Source organism: Podarcis bocagei (genome assembly GCF_964188305.1).
Source record: "Podarcis bocagei genome assembly, chromosome: 13".
Lineage (NCBI taxonomy): Eukaryota > Metazoa > Chordata > Lepidosauria > Squamata > Lacertidae > Podarcis > Podarcis bocagei.
In genome coordinates, this window is record NC_138138.1 from 25385888 (window position 1) to 25399557 (window position 13670).

A 13670-nucleotide genomic window follows, 5' to 3' on the forward strand; every position below is an offset into this window, starting at 1 on the left:
GATGACCTCCAGATGTTGCTGGACTACAACACCTATAATTCTTGACCATTGCCCATGCTGATTGTGACTGGTGGGAGTTGTAGTACAAATGTATTGAGGGCACCACATGGCTATCCGTCATCTAGCCAGAGCAGAGTCAGGGCATCTCCAGAAGATGTCCCACAAGGCAGTGGAGGTTTAGCATCCATTTTCTTTCTCTTAGATGGGCTACCTTCCCAGGTTGGTGAGCCCTACCTGTCCCTCACTTCCTTCTACAGCATATGCAGAAACTGCCTTCTTGACCATTGGACCCACCATTATTCTTATCCCCTCAGTCTTCTGAGCCTGTCTTCACATGTGGTGGAAGTCCCTAACTCACCAAGGATTTGAGACCCATCAACTACCCTCACCTGGTTTAGCCAGCCAGTTGAAGCTGTTCCCAGTGTGTAGCCACTGTTACGTGCTGACAGCTTCTAGGAGCCACAAATGAGAACTGAGTACAGGGTGGAGACCAAAGGTGGACAAACCACACCAGAAGGAGCACAACGTGTTCCCCACCAGAGATACCATCCCTCCCCTAACACCCCATACAACTCCCACTAACCCTCAACAATTGATCATAGTGGCTAGGGCTGATGGGAGCTAGAGTGCAGCAGCATCTGGAAGGCCACAGGTTTCCCACCCCTATTCCTAGTCCAGTGCTATCAACTCCCAACTTGCCAGGGTATCAGGCAGGGGTCTCTTTCAGCCATGCTACTGGATAACCTTTTCTTTTTGGAAACTGCAGATGTTAGAGATTGGACCTGTGACCTTCTGAATCCAGAACATGTGCTTTGCTAGGCGATGGCCTCTTTCCATTTATTTATGAACCTTTTAGGTTTATTAACTGCATTAGTCACCACAGCAATGTCCACAGAAATGCTTAATATGGTCAATGCAAATAAAGGATCTTTATCTTGCTACTATAGAGAAGACACAGATGCCCGTGAGAAATAACTTAACCAAATGCTCAGATCTTAGTATTTCTAATAATTAGTAATTCTTGCAAAGATGATGTGAAATTAGTATTAGAATTAAAGGTAAAGGTAAAGGGACCCCTGACCATTAGGTCCAGTCGTGGCTTTATTGGCTGAGGGAGCCGGCGTACAGCTTCTGGGTCATGTGGCCAGCATGACTAAGCCGCTTCTGGCGAACCAGAGCAGCACACGGAAACGCCGTTTACCTTCCGGCCAGAACGGTACCTATTTATCTACTTGCACTTTGATGTGCTTTCGAACTGCTAGGTTGGCAGGAGCTGGGACCGAGCAATGGGAGCTCACCCCATCGTGGGGATTTGAACCGCCAACCTTCTGAGCAGCAAGTCCTAGCCTCTGTGGTTTAACCCACAGCACCACCCATGTCCCTCGAGTATTAGTATTACCCTCATGTTAATATTAACCTAATGTATTGAAGATGCTATGGCTGAAATGGTTCCTTGTCCCAGCTTACCAAGTATGTTCCTGAGTGATGTCAATTTTGATCTAGGATTTCCTGGTTCATAGCTCACTAGGCTGTACTGCAGGGCCACATTTTAAACCTAGGATTGGGTAGCTCTTATTGATCTCCAAGTCCTATCAGCTCCAGCCAGCATAGCCAACAATTGGGGATGATGGGAGTAGTAGTTCAGAAACATCTGGAGGGACACAGGTTCTCCATCTCTGTTTAAAAATTAATACAGTTTTGTAGATGATAGATAGATGGATATAGATAGATAGATGATAGATAATTTGCTGTCAGTGCACAAGAATGCTTCTCCAAGAGGTTTTGCACTCATTCTAAAAATTGTTGCATTATAAATTTCCCAGACGATCATTTCATTGCTCCAAATAAACTGTAAGATGCAATCCTGGATTGCGAGTGCAAAGGGCTCTTGAGAAAAACCCAAGCAGGGTTTCTTTGTAGAAGCACCATGCTGTTATATGTTGATTGGGAGCACAGGGATGAATTTGAACCAAGATGCACTGAGCCTTTACTGCTGAACCTCTTGTTTCCTGTCTAAATTTTTGATCTACTTCATCTCTAAGGCTGCTACAACATTTTAAAAAAACAAAAAACCAACAACCCTGTCAAGCTAAAATAACCAGTTGTTGGTACATTTTTATTTCTTTTTTTCTGGTGCATTTTTCAAAAAGTCTCAGCATAATCTACCTCACAGGAATGTTGTGAGAATAACATGGCATAACTGCACGGCTTGAGCTCCTTGAAAGAGGGGCAGTGATCAATAAAACCTGGCTCCTGTTTAACTCAAGGCATTAACCCTAGTCCAAACAAGAAAGCCTCACAGCTTTTCTTGAAAAGATGTTCAGATGAATGTTGGTGAACCTTCAAGATAAAGGAATTGCCCTGTCATGGATCTGCTACTGGGAATTCTCTGTTCATGCCCTAGGAGCTCAAAGATGGGGAACCTGTGCTTCTTCATGGCTTGGACACATAAACTGTTTTAATTGTCAAAGCGCTGCACTGGAAGCAATAATTTGAGAGTTCTTCTGATTATGTGCAGAGTAATTTTTCAGTGCCGCAGAATAATTGTTGTATGCCTCTTTCCTCTTCAACCACCTGCCTTCAGTGTCAAAGCATACGCCACTATTTAAGAGGGAAAGTGTTCCTGATCTCACTGTGCTCCAATAAAACCAGTAGATATAGAACTCCTCAGAGGAGCACTACCACCTTGAAGAGCATGGGAAGGGTGAGCTACGGGCAAAGCTGGACTCCCTTTAGGGCAGAAGGTACTTAATGCATAAATAGTCTGAACGACTGTAATTTTGCATTTCCGCCTCATTAGCCAGATCAATATACAACAGTTACCCTTCACCTCAACTGCATCGTTAGCCTATCTGTAATTTGCCTGCTATTAAGTACTCTCTGGCTCTTGGCATGCAGCAGTTGGGGGCATGAGAGGGTGATAGAGGCTATAGTGGGCGGGCAAGGGAGGTGTGATACGGCTCAGACTATGATCAAAAATACCAGCTCAACTCTCAGTTGCAACCTGAAGCCAAAGGAGAGATGATTAAACCATCCAGATGGGCAGCTGGTCTCTTTCTATGTTCTCTGCAGCACTTTGGACAGCACTACACATGTCATATTCTGGTTCCAAACTACAGTGCTAGTCAACGTTAGCTCCACTCAGAGTAGAGCCATTAAAATTAATATACACGACTAAGTTAGGGTACTTAATTTTGGTGTGTCTATTCTTGAGTAGGGCTTTTTGAACACAACCCTTTGCAGGGTCACCCGTCCACATCTTATATTTGCTGACCCATTATATAATTCCAGTGTATACCTACCACTTTAATCCTTTTATGTAAGTCGTTTTGTAAAATTGGCCTGCAAAGCTGTATATAAATATCGTAAAAATGAATACATAAGGGTAAACTATCACAGAAAACACTGCCCTCCCCCTCAATCTAGTTGATGAAAGCTTCACTTTATAGTTGATCAGTGTGAACATGAGTGCACATCCTTCCTGCGTAAAGCCTTGAAAGATTTAGACTGACTGTTTTAGCATGGCCTTGTATCCAAGCCTGTACTGGATTATTGGAGGATTGCGCTGGGGAAGATGCATAAACAGATTGGTGGTGAGAGAGAGAGAAGAGAGAGAGAGAGAGAGAGAGATGGAGGGATGCAACAGTTCCCGAAGTTCTGTGACACGTTACTGTGACCAAGAAACTAAATGGAGGATAAGCATATGCAGAGATAGGAGGCAGAAGCTTATATAACAGAAGCTTATATAAGCAGATGTGAGAAAAGGTATAAGCCCTGTGGGACTGGGCCACTGGGTGCAGAGAACAAGCTTAACTACCATCCCAGTGACATCTCCAAATCAGTGTTCGAAACTCCCATTGTTCTAGGCGCACTTTGTGACAGGGAGTTTCATTAGCGCAAGCAGTTTCTGAGCTCTGGGTGCAGTACTGTGCCTAAGATTTCATATTAAAACTGCAAAGTGGAAGGAAATGAGGACCTTTTTCTGCCAATTTCAACTACTCTCTGAAGATTGGAGAAGAGGCCCTCTTAAGAATATTAGGGGGATGGGCCGGGGAAGGACTATACCGTGTGAAAAATGAACATAATATTTTAGCTGCAGTTCATTCATTTTCAGCTTTGTGTTCTTGTTATTTAAAAAAGTGTGCTTAGACATTCCATTGTTGCGCCCATAACCTAGATTTAAGGTGCCATTTAGCTCCTAGTTTTCATATCTCAGTTTCTAACATTGCTCCAAATGCTTCCTCTTTATATTCTCCCACATCAGTGCATGGCAACCTTTCACTCCCATTGGAGAAAATGAAGCCCAGCATTTTGGGGCTCTCTAGCATTGAGGCCAAATCCTGTCGGCCACCTTTGATGCACAGTGGCCTGACCCTCCCTGGCAGAGATTCAAACATGGTGCAATGTAACTGTGTGTAAAACTCCCAGAAATCATTGCAACACACAAGCCCCCTCCCTCCACATGTCCACAAGTAACTTTATAAATGAATGACTATGGGTCAAAGTTAAGCGCATTTAAGCCTCATGCATTTAAAGAAGACACATTTAAACTTGTGCTTTAAATCACCATTTCAAGTCAATGGGATTTAAAAGTGCTCTGTGACGTTTCTTGGGTTTTTCCCACATTGCCTGCTGTCTGCCCTGCCTTGGTGTAATCAAGGAGATGTGGAGGGTGGCATTTACACCTGTCCCCACTGGCCTGTGCGCCACACACTCTGGGCTCCACCCACCCCATGCATGAAAGAGTAGTTTTTCTACTTTCCAAGTGTACGATTCAAGAAGAACAAACCCAATGGGGACAGCTGGTCCCCAGCAGGTTCGTGCTGAGGGGGAAAATGTGCCCTGGGAGAAGTTGGCTTGGCAAGCTCTGAATGCCCCCTGCACCACCCCAATATTTCCTGGCCTGCCTGCAAACACCACCTTTATAATTAGAAGCTCCTTGCCTGCTGGGCCCTCTGTAGAGATCAAATGCTTCCCTTCAGCGCCAACATCCTACAGCCGCGTGTCTGCACGGAATACAAAGCACCACTTAACAGTTGCGCCTCATGCTCTGCATGAAAAGCTCCTGGAAACATGGCCTTTCTGCGGAGCTGATAATCAAGGGACTTGTTGCTTGGGGAATGCAGAAAGCCTTGCGGTGTAGAAAGAATAGAGCAGGCGAAACCAATCATACGGCATCCTTTGTTGAAATGCCTGGTTCAAAAAGGGGAGGGAATTGAAATGAGAACCAGTTCCTTATGTGTTGGAGAGAGACTGTTCTGTAAGCACATGGGGATAGCGGGCTCCCATCAGGGGGCCATGACTGGATGCGGCACAGGCCCATTGTATGCTTATGGGCATTTCTGTCTGCCCTGTCACACTTCACAGAGGTTTCTGTGGGTGGTGGCTAGATTTCTCCTCCTGGCTCCTTTTGTGAAGGAAGTCTCCCCTGATTAAACCTATCCTGTCTGGCTGTTGTTACAAATTTTAATTTGTTTATTTCTTCATTTTAACCCACATTTAGGTACCTTTCATATTGGAAGGTGCATAGCATATTTTAGATATGTTTCAGATATTCCAGACATCTCAAATATGTATTACAACCATTTTAAAATACTTTGTATGTTCTGATATTTTTACCTGTATGGTTATTGTTTTTATTTTGTTTGGGTCTTTGAATACATAATAAGGAGATTAAATTGCCACTGTGAACATCTTTCTTCTTACATGATTGTGAGACGCACCTCTCAGCCAGAGCCCCCCTCACCTCTCTCCCTCCCCAACACACACTCTTGGTCACTCTCAACCTGGGGCAGCTCCCTTGTCCCAATGCTGGGATAACTCATTGGCCTTTCCTCGTTGACAAGATTTAAAGAGGTTAAATAGTCACTGTGAACATTGGCACCAGTGCTGTTTCCAGGACTCTTGAACAGTTGATTTTAGCGGGTCCCTCTCCCTGTGTGCACCCACTTCCTCTTCCTTGGCACTGTTGATGCAGTCCATTCATCTGTCTCTCTTTTCCCTTCTCTAGGCCCAGTACATACTGCCACTGCCCTAGGAGAGAGATTGGACAAGGTATGCAGTGGTTGGTGCTCTTCTCATTACCTCCTCACTTGGCAACACCTATTTAAAGTGCATGGCTTCCTGCAAAGAATCCTGGGAACTGTGCTTTCCACCTTCACAAAGCTTCAGTTCCCAGTATCCTTAACAAGCTACCGTTCCCAGGATTCTTTGCAGGAAGTCATGCACTTTATTTTTTTTATAATAATATTTATTCCTTTTACAACAATTTAAACACTTACAGAAAAGACAAAGAAAAAACAGTACATTACAATACAAAAACACTACATAAAAATTAACAAAACAAAGCAAAAACAATTTAAAAACACATCAAAAGAGAAGAAGAAGAAAAAAAGAAACTTCCAATATCTTATCTTTCTTTCACATATTTCCACGGCCTCCTCACACCTCCCTTTTTGTATTCCACTTCTATTAATTATTTCAGCAATTCCTTTCCATCTTCCCCTGTTTTCTATCCTATAATTATCTTAACACATTTTAACCTTATTTTCCTTTAATACTCTATTAATCTATTTATACTTAATTCCTTATAACATTTATACTGAAGCCATATAACTTCATTCCAACATTCTTCTAACATTCATTAATTTTACAATATTTCTATAAATAATCTTTAAACTTTTCCCAGTCTTCTCAACTTCATCTGCCATTATCCAACACTTCAGTGCTTCCAAGAGACAACCATTCTCTCAGCCAGCAAAAAGCAGATGGTTCACAACAAAGTTTAGGGATTTGGCAGGGCAGGTCCACCTCCTTCTTTTGCATCCGTCAATATCTTAAATTTTACTCGAGGCTTCCTGCCCTGCCAAACAAATCCAAAAACATCCCTCTGCCACCTCCTGAAACAATCCATCCCATCCAAAACTTGCACTATTTGGAACAAAAGCAACATCCCCGGCAACACAGCAACCCTCATCCCCACCACAACAGCTCGGCCCAACAATAGCAACTTCAGATTTGTCCATATTTCCCAATCCCCCTTCTCTTCAATCCAACATCCTTCACAGTTACCCTTAAATAAATTCACATTTTTGGCGGTCATACTGACCCCCAAAAGCCTCTCTTTTTCAACCGATGTTAGTCCTGTCTCCTCCTGAAGCTCTGTCAAGCTTTCCTTTCCCAATTCAGGTAGGGCTCTGGTTCTCAAATTCATCTGTTTTTCTTTAAGTTCCATCATAACAGATGTCACATCGAGTTGCCTTTGAATGGATGGGGCTCTCTCACACTCCAGTTGTATTGTTTTACATTCAGCAGCAAGGGTTTTCTCCCTGACTTCATCCGCAGTTTGCCATGTCAAGGTAAATTCCTGTATCAATCTCTGGATGGTTTCTGTGTTGGTGTTCACCTTTTGTCCCAGATTGTCTGTTTTCCTGTGAAGCTGTTCCAGCGAATCGTTTATTTTCACTAATGCGACCACTAAGGCCTCTTCTGTCGACATTTCATCTGTTTTTTCCTTTCCATTTGCCATAACACTTGAGAGATTCAAGGTCAATCTCAGAGTCTCACAATTTTTATCTTGCAGCTGGAAGTCCCCCTAGCCAAGCTCTTATAAAGTAACCAATTTCAGAGACTTCCACTAGGGGGAAACAGTTTCTATTTATAATAGTCAACAATGTCCCCTTTAAACGCAACTCATACAATCCAAAGTTAGTTTCATATTTCAGTTACTTTTTACTCCTTTTTAGAAGCAGCCGGAGACAATAGAAACAATGTATTTCTCTTACTTTGCTAGCTGTCAAGGAACGTTCTAAGTGCTGTCAATGAACATTCCAAAACAGTCCTACTGGCAGCCCGTTTCCAGGGTCAGAGCGGCAGTATTTTAACTCCCTTCACTCTCTCCTGCAGGCATACTCAGTCCACAACTTCCCCCCCTCTTCTCCTGCCTCCAAGGGGGGTTTTATGCTCTTTACCGATGGAAATTTAGACTTTTACAAAAGGCTTTCCAAGACTTCAGCCTACAGCCTCCTTGCCTCAGTCTGTTTACAAACAGGGAAGGCGGACTTCCTGTTTTGAACCTCCCCGTTTCGATGCCAAATTAAACGTTTAAAATCCGATTCTCCCGTCTCAGCTCTACTCACGGGTAATTACTTTGGAGTCAAATTGTCCACAGGAAAAAGTCAATGCTCTCTGGCAACAGCTATGCAGCTTCGCTCCGTGGAAGAAGCAGACGATTCGAAGCACCGTGCCGCTCACCCCACGTCGCTCCGGATCCCTGAAACCGGGTTTCCTCGCGAGTAGGGGAGGCGCAAAAGGTGCCCGTCGAATCCCACGTTCACAGGCTTCTCCCGCCTGTGATTTTTACGGGTCTCCGCCTTCGCCGTGGCGGCCAGACCCAAATTTCCACGGAGCAGATTCCTCCCGGTCAGAGGAAATCCGCCATTGCCGGAGGCACCAACCCGGAAGTCCCAGAAGTCATGCACTTTAAATGGGGATTTAGTCTGCTTTAAATAGATGGTGTGGATCTCGAAGGCATAGCAAGGAAGAGGAGCAGCACCAGGACTGATAGTGGGCCCTTGACTGGGGTGTGGGCCTTGAACCCAAACCACTGGTGCAGAATTTGGCAGCCAGTTGCTCACTGGGACAAGATGGTTTGAACATATTACACCGATCCTGGTCAGGCTGCAAAGTTTCCAGGCCAAATTCAAAGTGCTGGTTTTGACCTGTAAAGCCTTAAACGGCTCAGGACCTCAATACCTCAAGGATTGCCTCTCTCCAAAAAGTAAATGTGCATGAAAGGTCAGCTGAACATTTGCAGGGTACTGGGAACTGCCAGCCTTTATGTATATCTGGGATAAATTAAGGAGAACTTCTAGACTGGAGGGTGAACTTTGAACTAATTACTGACAATGGTATTCCCCACTCCCAGGCCCTACTTTTTAACCCAGAATACCAACCTCTCAATACTGTACTGTCTTGTTGCTGCTCTGTTGCATGAGGAATGAGACTATCTGACCCAGTGAGACCTTTCCTTGTGGTAATGGACCATCAAGTTAATCACCAACCAGCAGTGTGGCCTGGAGAAAAGTGCCTCTTCTTTCCATTATGCTCTTCAATTTGCTGTCATTATCCTTGCTGGGGAGCATGCAGTGAGTTTCCTGCCCACAGAATTAATCGGCTTTTATAAGAACAGCACAGATTGATCTCGCCGCTGGGAAAAAATTGTTTTTACACCAGAAACCATGTAGTGTAGTAGAGACCCTGGTTGGGGTGCAGCATGTGTGTGTGTGTTGTGAGAAACTGAGTCCTAAAGCATAAACTTCACAGATGAGAGATCTCTGGTGAATAGATTTGTGGGGACCTATAGTCTGAGATCCCTGTAGAAAAGAGATGATGCCTGCTCTGATTGTTTGGCTCAGTCTTTCTCTCAGTCGCTTCTCCACTGAGACTCTGTGATAATCATTAATGTTTATATTTTCTAACAATTTGTTCCCTATTGCCCCCCTGCTGCCTGCTTTTTTATCCTCTCCTCATTACTCCACTTTTTAATTTTGCCATTATCTTGCCTAAGAAATCTGAATAGGGTCAAAGTGTGCTAATCCTTTAATAGTTTCAGATGTCAGTCACGTTTTTTATTTTATTTTATTCTCTTTGAACTCTCTCTGAGCTTTCTAACCAAATATGTTTAAGCCAGTAGCCCCTGTCATTCTTTGGTTCAGAATATAATGGTCTAATGTGCAACTCCCTCAAATGAGATATTGTAGAGTTGGGAAAGGTTCAGGAAATGGCAACCGGAATGATCAAGGGACTGGAACCATTCCCCTATCAGGAAAGGTAACAACAGGCTTTACAGTTTAGAGAAACGTCAAGAGGTGACATGATAGAGGTTTAAAAAATCAGGCATGGCATGAAGAAAGTGGATAACATTACAACTCATGGACATTCAATGAAGCTGTATGTTTGAAGATTCAGGACAAATAAAAGAACATTCCACTTACACCCCAATATGTCATGGACTGGCTGGACACAGAGGAATGGTGGGAGGCACCAGAAGCAGGAGAGGAGGGGAGTCAGGAGACAGAGATGAGGCAGGCTGCTGAAGAATCCATGAAGCCTCCTCTTCCTGCTGCAAGCAGCTCCCCTCCCTCCTGGTCTTCCAGAACACCCAGAAAAATGAAGAGGGCAGAGCAATGAGAGGCAATATGACAAAGCCTTAGACTGCTGTGGGAAGGACCTGAGGGAAGAGCCTTAGAGAGTGGTGGAAAGGCAGGGACCTTCAGTCCTCACAACTGCTTCATTGGGACAAGACCTACTGGGAAGAGTTGCTGTGACCACTAGGACTGAACTGTGTTTGTTTCTTTGAATAAAGAGTTAACTTCACTGACACTGAGTGCTTTGTTGTTTCATTGCTGACCTACACCTGACTTGAGCTCCTGACAGTATATAGCAGAACTCTGGAATTCGCACCTTCAAGAGGTAGTGATGCCCACCAAGTTGGATAGCTTCGAAAGAGATTAGACAAATTAATGGAGGATATGGCTATCAGGGGCTACCAGCCTTGATGGATATGGTCTGCTTGCACAGTTGGAGGCAGTAATGCTTCTGAAATACAGTGGCTGGAAGCAGCAGGAGGGGAGAGTGCTGTTGCGCTCAGATCCTGTCTGAGTGCTTCCCATAGCCATCTGGCTGGTCACTTTGGGAACAGGAGAGAGAGTGTGTTCTAAAATACTATAATAATGTAATGTTGACCCTGTGAAGGGAGGGGACAGTCTGACTGGGGTAGGGCCCTGTTGTTTTTGCCTGCCCTCTTTGTATATAGTGCCAGTTCAACCATAGAATCAATTTCCTAGTGGGATGGCAGGCTCTCTTTCACTGGAGGTCAAATAGGCTCTGTTTAACAGAGGCTTGTGGGCAGCCATCTGTTGGGAATGCTCCAGTTATGGATTTCTTAGACGATTCCATTAATTCTATTGTTCTTTTCTAGTATTGGAGCCAGGCTGGGAGAAAGGACTGCAGAATGGGAGGGGAAGGTTCACTTCTCCTTCCCTGTAAACCCCCCCCCACTTTTTGTCACCCACCCACACCACTTTATCAAGGAACAAGGCAGGCATGCAAATAAGCAAACTTGCCAGTCAATCCCTAGGTCTAACCCCAGGTGCCTTGAATGTTGCCACTAGATACTATCAAGATGGCGATGGAGGCTTTGGTTTGGTCCATTGATTTATACAAGAATATGACAATGATGGCCCGTGGCTGTCATGCAGGTTCTTAGGCTTTGCAACCGTATAGCTAAAAAAACAACAAGTTACAGATCTAACCAAACTCACAGAATTTTTAAGGAAGTGAACATAATGCTCAAAAACTCAAAAAAGGCAGAATAAATGGTTAAAAAAATAGATCACAATTTGTCTGCATCGTTTTCAAGCTGTCTTGTATGTGATCTCTCAGCCCATCTCTTTTCTCCCTTGAAGTAGAGACATGATGCAAACATGCAACTTACAGCAAAAGCCTCAGGGCCTGATTATAGGGAAAGCTTGTGAACAGCCTGCTGTTGCTGTTGTTTAATCTGAAAAGCAGCACTGAAGGCTGCGATCAGGAGCTGAAGAGCAGTGGGAGGCCAAGGCTGCTTAACCCTTTTCTCACTCAAAATGTCTCTCCCCATCTACTTCCCTCATAACTTGTTTGCTGTGATGAGAAGCGAAGCTTGAGGAGGGCAGTTTTGAGAGGATAAACCACGGGAAGAAAAAGGGTTAAGTAGTCCCTCCTTCCTGCCATCCCTCCTCATGGCTCATTTTCTGTTACAATCAGTCAATCATGAAAGGTCAGAAAACTGTTCAGATATCTCCCCACATAATCTACTCATTTGTCCATCAATTGACCCCATCAGTACCCAATATCCATGCCAGCCCAAGGAGGTCTCAGGGTAGGACTGGCAGGAGATCAGGCTGCCTCTTCCAAATGTTTTCCTCCTTTCTGACCTCTGCCCCCAGCAACAGCATCTGATTCCTGGCTAAGCCTCCCACTCAAGCGTCCTCCTTAGGAGTACAGCACAAGTATTCATGGTTTTAATTATTAATCTTCGGAAAACAAAGAGAGATTCATTAAAGCATGTTGCTTGCACAACGGAGACCTAAGATGATTCTCCCCACTCAACAATTAGTTGCTGAAACAGAGAAATAAAAGTATTATTAGGATTTGTCCTGCTTATTTATTTATGGGCCTTGTATAAACACTCTATCTTACTGATGGGTGCTTGTGCCTTGGCTAGATGGGGAAAAGCACAAAGCAAGGCATGCGTTTCTATGGTGGTTCACAGCCAGGCAGATGTTTAGGATTTAATTGTTTTAACAAACACATATTATTTCTAGGCTTCCCCCTTGCTCCCCAGCACCCCACTCTTCCCTACCCCCCTTCCATACACACACTTCTCACCCCCTCTATTTGGGAAGTGTGGCCCTGTATGCAGATATCTAAGAAGCCTCAATGGTGGGGGAGGGAGAGACACAGTAAGAAAGTGGTTCTTTTGAAGACAGAGATCCCCGGCCTTTGCAAAAACCTGGGTGTCAGAAAAACCTCATCCTCCCCTCCAATCTGCCCCCCAAAGGGCAGGGGCATAGGGCAGTGCATACTCTTTGCCTTAATTATCTCAGGGAACGAAAGTGACAGACAGCACAACACAAGCTGCAACCCAGAGTCCCACCCTACCCCCATTCCCCCAGATCCTTCTGTGAAAAGTGAGACTGTTCCTTCATGGCTGAAGTGATCCTGGGGGCGTGTTGGTGGTGCAGGAATTGACATCTTCACGCCCAATTTCCCCCATGCTTTCTTCCATGAGGAACTTTGTGGTGGCTGCACCCACCCGAAGCAAATTATTTACAGATAATTACTTCTTTAATTTTATTTGCAAATTGAAAGCCAGCTTTGGATAACCTTTTAGGACACTTACCATCATCTTAAGTTGGGGAGGGGGTGAATGAAAGGGAGGGAATCAAATTAAGTCATGGAATTTCACACACACACACACACACACACACACACACACACACACACACACAGCATGGACCGCAGTCTTTTAAACTCTACTATTTATGTGATAATTCTGACTATGGATACCCCTTCTGATCTTTGCAGTGGGCATTGCATGGGCCCAGACAAGTGTATGAGAGAGAAGATGGACACAGAGTATGAACAAATGCACATGCATGAGTCTCTGTTCCATTCTGACTTCCAGCAGGAGCCCCCAGAGCTCTCCTGCTCCTGACCCAAGGACAATGCAGTCACTCTAGTAGCTAAGGTTGGAGTTGCAGGACCTTGGAGAGTTCTAGATGAGCAATTTGTTTTCAGGCTCTGGAGTGCAAATGAGGCTTTCCATGCCTTCATGCCCAGGCTATTGTTTTAGGTCCTGCCTCTTTTCATTGGAAGTGGTGGGAGTAACCTGGAGTCCAGTGCTCCATCTTTTCCCCATCATTGCCCCCTTGCCTTATTGTTTGTGCTGGTCATCCAGCAATGGGGAGCATGGGGACCCAGATGAGAAGGCGAATGGTTAGTTAGTTGAGGTCTTGAGACTCAGGGTTTTCTTAGGGTGCTTTGGGATCCCTCCCTCCCTCCCTCCCAAACCCATAATTATAAGAAGAGGAGGGGGGGGACAATTTGAAATGTATAGCAGGGTCCAC

General features: G+C 44.6%; 1 protein-coding gene across 5 annotated transcripts in view; it reads left to right on the top strand.

The window, feature by feature from the left end:
* The window catches only part of LOC308571108 (acid-sensing ion channel 2), a 403467-nt gene that overhangs the window by 109551 nt on the left and 280246 nt on the right, over nt 1-13670 (top strand). The window lies entirely within an intron of this gene.